This window comes from Babylonia areolata, chromosome 11, assembly GCF_041734735.1.
Source record: "Babylonia areolata isolate BAREFJ2019XMU chromosome 11, ASM4173473v1, whole genome shotgun sequence".
Classification (NCBI taxonomy): Eukaryota; Metazoa; Mollusca; class Gastropoda; order Neogastropoda; family Buccinidae; genus Babylonia; species Babylonia areolata.
Genome location: NC_134886.1, coordinates 32,781,930 through 32,791,929, shown reverse-complemented (window position 1 = coordinate 32,791,929; position 10,000 = coordinate 32,781,930). Strand labels below are relative to the sequence as shown.

The 10,000-nt window shown below is 44.9% G+C and overlaps 1 long non-coding RNA gene across 1 annotated transcript; it reads left to right on the top strand.

Annotated features, from left to right (window-relative positions):
- The first annotated feature begins 4,046 nt into the window (after positions 1 to 4,046).
- Positions 4,047 to 7,207, top strand: LOC143287368 (uncharacterized). The gene is made up of 4 exons (XR_013055944.1): positions 4,047 to 4,179; positions 4,942 to 4,972; positions 6,270 to 6,353; positions 7,094 to 7,207. It is a non-coding gene; the product is annotated as an uncharacterized LOC143287368 (long non-coding RNA).
- The last annotated feature ends 2,793 nt before the right edge of the window (positions 7,208 to 10,000 follow it).

Genomic DNA, 10,000 nt, shown 5'->3' with positions numbered 1-10,000 from the left:
AAAACTTTGCTGAACACGAGCAGAACAAGAGCAACAAAGGCAAAGGCACAGGAAGAGTACACAGCAGCGGACAGAGATGTAAAGAGGAGCATCAAGAAGGACAAGAGGGACTACATCGACGACCTGGCCAGTCAAGCAGAGGCAGCAGCCGGACAGGGGAACCTGAAGGACCTGTACCTGGTGACCAAGAAGTTGACAGGCGAGTTTGAGCAGACCGACAAGTCAGTGAAGGATAAGAACGGGAACCCACTGACAACAACCGAGGAACAGCTGAAACGATGGGCAGAACAATTCAGGGAGCTGCTGAACCGCCCCGCCCCTGATGCACCACCAGACATTCCACCTGCAGAAACAGAACTGCCCATTAGCTGCGACATACCCTCAAAGGTAGAGATCAAGAAGGCCATCATGACTCTGAGAAATGGGAAGGCTGCAGGGCCGGACGAGATACCAGCAGAAGCCATCAAAGCAGACACGGAAATAGCTGTCAACATGCTATACAGCCTCCTCAGCAAGATCTGGGAGAAGGAGGAGGTAACGGCCCAGTGGAAAGAAGGAATCATCATCAAGCTGCCGAAGAAAGGAGACCTCAGGGACTGCAGCAACTACCGAGGGATCATGCTCCTGTCAACGCCAGGCAAGGTTCTCAACAGGGTTCTACTGTAAAGAATGAAAGAGGCCGTCGACCCCAAGCTCCGAGACCAGCAGGCAGGCTTCCGGCGGAACAAATCCTGTGCCGACCAGATCACCAACCTGCGCATCATGGTGGAGCAGTCGCTGGAGTGGAACTCCCCCCTCTACATCAACTTCATAGATTATGAGAAGGCCTTCGACAGTGTGGACAGAGAGATGCTGTGGAAGCTGCTGAGGCACTACGGAGTCCCAGAGAAGATCATCTCCCTCATCCGGTGCACCTACCAGGACATGAGCTGCAGGACTGCCCACGCAGGCCAGCTGTCCGAAAGTTTCGAGGTGAAGACCGGAGTTCGTCAAGGGAGCCTGCTGTCACCGTTCCTCTTCCTCCTGGTCATCGACTGCATCATGAAGACCACTACAACAGGCAGGAACAACGGTATACAGTGGACACTCTGGACACAGCTGGACGATCTCGACTTCGCTGACGACCTGACGTTCCTGTCACACAACCACAGCCAGATGCAGGACAAGACCACTCGCCTGGAGACCATGTCAGCCAGGACAGGGCTCAAGATCAACAAGAAGAAGACCGAGCTGATGAAGATCAACACCACTGCCAACACTCCAGTCAAAGTTGGTGGAGAGCCCATCAGGGAGGTGGAGTCTTTCGTCTACTTGGGAAGCGTGGTTGACCGACAGGGAGGCACGGACCGAGACGTCACAAACAGAATCGCCAAGGCAAGAACAGCTTTCATCATGCTCAAGAACATCTGGGCATCTGGAGCAATCAGTATGAAAAACAAACTCCGCATCTTCAACTCCAATGTGAAGTCAATTCTGCTCTACGGATGCGAGACATGGCGGATAACACAGACGATGCAACAGAAGATTCAGACATTCTTCAACACCTGCCTGAGGCGCATCTACAAGATCCGATGGCAGGAGAAGATCCGAAACGAAGATCTGTGGGAGTGAGCGGGAAAGGAACCAGTGGCCAAGCAGATACTGCGGAGGAAGTGGGGCTGGATCGGACACACCCTCAGGAAGCCAGCGTCCAGCATCACACGCCAAGCCCTGACCTGGAACCCGCAGGGAAAGAGGAAGAGAGGCCGGCCTCGCAACAGCTGGAGGCGAGATACCGAGGCAGAGCTGAAGCAGCAAGGGACCAACTGGACTGGAATGGCCAGAACAGCCCAGAACAGAGTGCGATGGCGAGGGGTCGTCGATGGCCTATGCTCCACCAGGAGCGATGGACAAAATGAAATGAATATACATATATAATTATATAATTTATATATATATATATATATATATATACATGTCTGTATGTGTGCGTGTGTGTGTGTGAAAATCGATGACACTCTGTGTGTGTGTGTGTGTGTGTGTGTGTGTGTGTGTGTGTGTGTGTGTGAGGGAGGGAGGGAGAGAGAGAGTGAGAGAGAGAGAGAGACTATGGGCAATTCATTAGAACGGAAAGTTTCCACCGTGGTTAAAAAAAATGCAATGTAATCCCTTCCTCCCCCCACATACACTGACACCATGCATCAAAAAAGCCTCGCTACTCTTGGAAATCCCTGAGGCCAAATTTCATACACCACTCTCACGAGAGCTGGTCTAAGTGAATGCTTTTACTGCCATTCCTAACACAGTAACAGCATTCCTCACCTTGCGTGCTAAAAATAGATTATAAAAAGTTTCAGCCTGTGATCTCTGTTCACATCAATGAAAAAATCGCTTTCATAGAAATAAAACTAGTTTGAGATGCAACTATTGATCGGTTCCATATCAGTTGGCAACGACCTTTACACACACACACACACATATATATATATATATATAGATAGATAGATAGATAGATAGATATTGGTCTAGTTTCGTTTGCTTTTTTTCCTTTCAATTTATTTCATGGACACGGGTACGGATACGAAGTGGGTGTACACTTTTGTTTCCCAACTTGCCATACTCACAATCTCAACTTTTACTGCCCACCAGACAAGCAAAGCTTTTATTTAATAAACAGGTCTGAAAGTGGCTCCTGACCCCGCCCCTTCATAACTTTCAGACAGTGGTCAAGTGGGTATTATGTTGTACTACATTTCATGTCTCTAAAGACCATGTTAAAATGAAATAAAATGATCATAGTAATATATAATGGCACATACACGCACATGCGCGCATTTACTCCTACAGTATTATAAAATAATCCAGAGTATTAAGTTTATCGAATAAAATAAAAAGAATAAAAGACGGCTACCATCGTAATCATGAAACAACGCATTCAGCATCAAACATATCTATTTCTACATGTAAAATATCGGTGCCTGAACACTACATTTTTTACAGCCCACCAATATACATAAACTGACGGAGCCAACAGTTCATGACAGGCTGAAGAACCCCATTCATTCAGGGCGAAACTGCACTTTTTGCTATCAATTAATGTGACCCACACTGAAGGATTCCACTCTTCTTTCTTTCTCTGTCCTTTGTGTTCAACGCAACAGCTGGCTGTCCAACACATGTTCCGTTAATCTCGTTGGATCCTGTGGGTTTGGGCGAAAGGCTTAGACAGATGACGTTTAATAAATCATATGGAACTATGGACTAATCAGCTCTTTTGGTCTAAAACAGATAAAGAATTAAATCAGATGATCAACTCCTCTTTCCATAATCCAGCAACTTCGGTTCAGGACTTCTTCGGCTGAAAATCCCGATTAGGAGCGGCATTCAAAACTTGATAATGAATGGATTTCATAGAAACTGGAGAAAGAACATATGCTGACACTTAAAAAAACCCAACAAATCTTGCAAGTGGTAAGAAAGCAGTACTCCTCATTAATTTTGGCAAATTCATTCTTGGCATACAGGTGTTTTGGGATGGCCAACATTTGGAAAAGTAGAATGAACTCGGCCCCTTCCCTTGCTGTGGTCAGAGGGTGAACAATGAATAATGGACTCCTCAAACACGGAAAGGAAATGAAACGGAGTAACAAAGATCAGCAAAGTAACTCAGACAGCTGTGAAAGAGAAACAAACGAAAACCTAACAACACCCTGTCCAGACGAAATGGATCAATTTCACACTTTAACGGGAGTTCCAACATATTTCATCAGAAACGCTTATCACCAGTCACCCCATGCACACGTCGATATCATACGGTCATATAATCATGTAAAAATTCACTGAAGGAAAGAAAAAAAAATCTGTGGTATATCATTGCAAGTCCTCCTATTGGATATTGAGCAGGTTGCCATATGTTCCACGTGGTCTTTTCAGCCACGTCACAGTTGTGACATCATGCATACTGTCATATGTTTCACGTGGACCTCCTCAGTCACGTGACAGTTGTGACGTCATATCGACAAGCTGTATATAGATAGAGTGGCTGTGCCTCGTCGTCATTCGCCGCGTCACGAACTTCAGGGTCTGACAGTTTTCATCTCAACGCGAAGATTCAAATCACTAACTGCAGCATCATGCTGTTTGGTACCTTCTTCGTTCTTTGTCTGCTCCTGGTTTCAGTTGGGGCTGACAACATTACCGGTAAGTTGTTCAGTGTTTGTCATTTTAGAGAGAGAGGGAGGGGGGAGCCATGACCTTTCCAAGAGATGCGGCCTGTTCAAATCTCTTAGGATTGGGACAACAAAGGTGTCTTCATTCTTGGCTTTTTTCATCCTGGCTTTCGTAGGGCTTCTCCAATGGCAAAAAATATATCTTTCTTCTTTTTTAAAACGTTTTTTCTTTTGTTCCTTTTTTTTCATGAATCCTAATTTCAGTAGTTCCAATAGCACTTAAATAAGTATGGTTATGATATAGGCGACAAAATCGTTATAAGAAATATGTACTGGAATTCATCGAAGAATTAAATCAAATCAGATAATGATCTACAACAATAAACGTAGAAATGTTGAAGACAGGACAGAACCCACGTTTCTCCTAAAGAAACTAGCTTGGTAGGCATGGAAACTGGCCCAAACATCCCTTGAAGTTTCAAGTCTGGCCAGCTTCTGATCTGACGTCAGCATTCTGGGCATCCATCTTGCAGACAGCTTACTCTTCCCTGTCAGTCAAAACCGTGTGCACTGAACCACAGCTGATGCCCATCGCGTTGATGCCCACAGAGTTGAGACAGGCAGGGAGATCATGTTTAACATGGATTTTAAACATTAATTGAAAAGAACTTGTCCGTATTTCTGTCAACTGTACGCGATAGAAAAGTGACATGTGGGAAAGGAATTATATCTCAGTGAGTAAGACTTGCAGCAGACTGGTATGATTTAATGTTTTGTATTCTCCTTCTTTCAGATATCGCTCCAGATCAGAGTCTCAACCGGAGGTGAGGAGAAAAGTTGTTTTCTTTGGTCATACATTGTGCGGTGTTTTCTGGCTTTCAGCAGCGATTGAACATGGTCTTCTGCTAAACAGATTGCTCAACAGTTCTGGAATGGTGTGTGGGTGGGTGTTGGTGTTTGAGTGTGTGTGTGTGCGTGCATGCGTGTGTGCGTGTGTGTGTGTGCGTGCATTAATCTGTCCCCTCCTCCTAGTTCTCCACATAAAACTTTAATATTGTTGCTATCACTATTTTTGTGGCTGTTGTGTTGTTGTTTTTTTATTGTCAACGTTTTTTCTACCCCATCTTCTGCACAGTTTAACCATTTGACACTTCTCACAAGGCTCATGTCTGGGAAGGAGCCAGCTACGGGCAAAAAAAAAAATAATAATAATAATACGAAATATTTTTAATTACTCTTTTTTTTGTCACAAGATTTCTCTGTGTGAAATTCGGGCTGCTAGAGCATGTCACTGCACTGACAGCGCCACCCTTCTTTGTATTTTTTTCTGCCTGCAGTTTTCTTTTTCCTATGAAGGTTGATTTTTCTACAGTTTTTTTTTTTCCAAGGACAACCCTTTTGTTGCCGTGTTTTCTTTTTTTGTTGTTTTTTTTATGTGCGCTAAATGCATGCTGCACACGGGTTTATCATCTCATCCGAATGACTAGCGTCCAGACCACCACTCAGGGTCTAGTGGAAGGGGAGAAAATACTGGCGACTGCCAGCGTGATTAGAACCAGTGCGCTCAGATTCTCTCGCTTCCTTGGCGGACGCATTACTTCTAGGCCATCACTCCACCTGCATGGACTCGAGCTGAACATTCTGTCGGTAGTCAGTGTGCGATGCTATGTTTCAGTTTCAGTAGCTCAAGGAGGCGTCACTGCGTTCGCTCAAATCCATATACGCTACACCACATCTGCCAAGCAGATGCCTGACCAGCAGCGTAACCCAACGCGCTTAGTCAGGCCTTGAGAAAAAAAAAAAGAAAATTTTTTTTTTAAAACCGCTAATCACTTCACCATGAACATGTCGATGATGATGATGATGATTGTGATGATGATGATGCATATGATGATTCTTATTTTCTGTTATTATCATAAATGGTAGTTGTTGTTGTTGCACTGGTGGTAGTAGTAATGCCGGTAGTTGTGGTCGCAGTAATATTGGTAGTTGTTGTAGTAGTACTGTCTTCAAGACAAGACAGAGACAGAGAGAGAATGCACGGACGATAGTGTTGTTCATGGTTTTTATACAGTGATTATTGTGTTCTGATTTTCCATGTGTGCACCACTGTGAACAAAGCCAAAGAATGTGCTATCACCTATGGGAGTTCTGCATCTTCATGACAGACTGCTGCAATTTCGTGTGTTACTTTTGGGTGTGCGTGTAAGTGTGCGATCTCTCTGTCTCTGTCTCTCTCTCATTCTGAATGACTTTGTAGAAAGTTAGATGGTTGAGCTTTTTTTATTTTCTTTTTTTTTTTATCTTAGCAATATGTTCTATTTTATCATTTTGCTGCTGTTGTTGTTTGTCGTTGATTTTCTTTTTACTCTTAGCAATGTGTTAATTTCTCTGTAAATCGCCGTTATTCTTTTGTTCATACATCCCCCCACACCCCCTCCCCCCACTTGCCAAAGGATAGTATTGTCAATGGCAATAAACAATATATATCTCTCTCTCGCTCTCGCTCTCTGATAAGCTGAAAAGAAAACACAAGAAAATGATTTCCCCCTTTCCTTTTACCTCTCAAAATAATGTTCGCCCATGGGGCTTCCTCAGGAGAGGGTCTTGTTTGTGACGTTTTGTCTATGACATACGTCATTTCCTATGTTTGACGTTAACATGGATGTTACCAACACACTGAATTGATCAAAACTAGCACTTAATCATGATTGATAGAGATTTGTGGGGTCACATTTTGATGTGTGACAAGACACTATGCACAATCGGTTTTCTTCAAAACATTCACACAAATCCGCTATAAGTTATATCACCAACCACTGTTCAATGTACTAGGGAGCAAATGTGTGAAAATGATTTTTAATTTTGATTTATCAAGCATCAACACCACTATCTTATCTGTTAATTCCATCTCTTATGGCTTTCACCATTCCGGATTGTTTCAGTGTATAGGCCTGCACGGAAACAGACTGTTGGTGTCTTCTTGGACCAAACTTTCTCGAATGCAAAACCTGCTTTCAAAATGTAGGCAATAAATAAATAAAAGTTGCCTTATTTCATCTGAATTCCTGTTTGTGTGTGTGTGCGTGTAGGGGTGGTGTAAGTGTGTGTCTATGTAAGCGTGTGTGGTGCACGCCTGTGTGTGCGAGAACTTTTGTTTGATTTCTTTCAGTTGTCCCCATTGCCAAGACAAAAAGAACAGAAAATCGTGTTGTTGTTGTTTTCAACCATATCACATTCCTTGCCTGCCTCTTCCTTGTCTTTAGTTTCTACAGTTTTAGAGTTATGCATGCATGTGAATGACTGGTGCAAAAGCGCTTTGATTTGTCTCTGGACAAGATTCAGCGCTATATAAATACCATTATTATTATTATTATATGTTCCATCGAACATACACCGACACACACTACGTTCACGTTTGAAACCATTGTAAAGAATGAGAAATAAAATGAAAAATAAAATTCCAGCAATTCCAATAGCTGATCACAAGGAATATCCCACTCAGCTGTAAAGACTGATCCACCACCACTGCCACCGCCCACCCTTCCACCTCCCACCTATTGCACTTTCGTCCCCACCCCCACACTCCCATTCCCTCCTCACCATCCCCACGATAGCCATCCCCTTGTAACCAGTCAACCCTCAGCACCTATGACTCGGCAGTCTGGTTTGCTCTTGTCATGCCGAGGGCGACTTCCGTCTCTCTTCATCGAGTGTGCCAGTCTCTATCACATCACTCCAGAGCTTAACACACACACACACACACACACACACACACACACCGTAACGTCACAACACACACACACACACACACAAATTATACATGCATACATACTAACACCCTCTCTGTCTCTCACAGTCACACACGCAGGCACAACGCCCCACAGTTTCAGTTTCAGTAGCTCAAGGAGGCGTCACTGCGTTTGGATAAATCAATATACACTACACCACATCTGCCAAGCAGATGCATGACTAGCAGCGTAACCCAACGCGCTTAGTCAGGCCTTGAGAAAAAAAAAATTTGATAATAATAAAAAAAATGAATATATAAATACATAAAAAGAACTACTACTACAGATATGAAAACACAGTCAAATACACATCAACGTACATGAGCCCCAACACACACACACACACACACACACACACACACACACACACACACACATTACCCTGCACCACCTCTAACCCCCTCCACACACTCATTTCTAGGTTACGTATCGCAGCTTCCACGACACACACACACACACACACACACACACACACAGAGGCACACTTACTTGTACAAGCACACACACATACGCCCATATCGCCCACCCCCAACCCCCCACACATATATACAAAGATATATGCACACCCGCACGTTCCAATATTCCGTTGCTCCCACAGTGTAGGCATGCATACACACACATACCTCATCCTCTACGCCCCCCCCCCACACACACACACACACATATACACACACACGCACGTGCACAGAACTCTCCTGACACTTGTGTACACTTACATCCTCGCGCATGCACACAAACGCACACAAACACACAGATCCACACACACACAAACACACACATACACACACGCACAGAGGCTGCCACTGACTGTCCGCAAGAGGGATGGGAAAAGATCTCTGATGCCAAGAACGTGTGTTGCTCAGTCTATTGTATTTGGAAAAGCCCACAGACCGTTTTGAAGAAATTTGCGTAATGTTGCGTAACGCCCCACAACACAAACACACTCGCGTGTACGAACGCGCGCGCGCACACACACACACACACACACACACACACACACACACACACACATTTATACATGCATACATACTAACATCTCTCACACTCACACACGCAGGCACAACGCCCCACAACACAAGCACACTTACGTGCACGAACGCGCGAACACACACACACACACACACACACACACACACACACACACACACACACACACACACACACACCGTAACGTCAAAACAGTTACTCACCTACCCCACCCCTCGCCTTCACATCCACAAACAAAAAAAGCAAAATTATGCGTTTGTGTATCAGTGTGTGTGGTGGGCGGGAGGGGTAGGGGAAGGGGTGGAGGGGTATATGCGTATGTGTGTGGGTGGTGGTGGTAGTGGTATGAGGGTGTCATGTGTGTGTGTGTGTGCGAGCGTGTGTGTATGTGTGTGGTGCGTGCGTGCGTGTATGTGGTGTGTGTGTGTGTGTGTGTACATCATCAGAGGGGGGCTACATGGACAGCTTCAATCAGACCGTGTTGGCGTCTGACTGTTGATGTCTGGCCGCCAGGCCTGTCAGACATACTGGAGAGGTTTCCACTGCTGTCCTTGTCACCCCACCCCCCCCTCTCTCTCTCTCTCTCTCTCTCTCTCTCTGTGTGTCTGTCTACCTCGGTCTGTCTGTCTATCTGTCTCTGTCTGTCTGTCTCTCTCTCCCTCTCACTCACTCTGTGTCTCTGTGTGTGTGTGTGTGTGTGTGTTTGTGTGTGTGTATGTGTCTGTCTGTCTGTCTGTCTCTTTCTCTCTCTCTCTTCCACACTCTCCCTCTGTCTCAGTCTCTCTGTGTCTGTCACCCTCTGTCTGTCTGTCTCTCTCCCCCTCTCTCTCTCCCTCTGTCCATCTCTTGCTCTCTCTCTCTCTTTCTCTCTCGTTCTCTCTCCATCTGTCTGTCTCCATTTGTATATACATATATGTATAATCACACACACACACACACACACACACACACACACACACACACACACACACACACACACACACACACATGTAAAAACTGTTTTGAAAGGGTGGTTGGTTCGATTCTATTCCAAGAGAGAGGGTGCAGACAGGGGGATATAGAATCGACTAATGA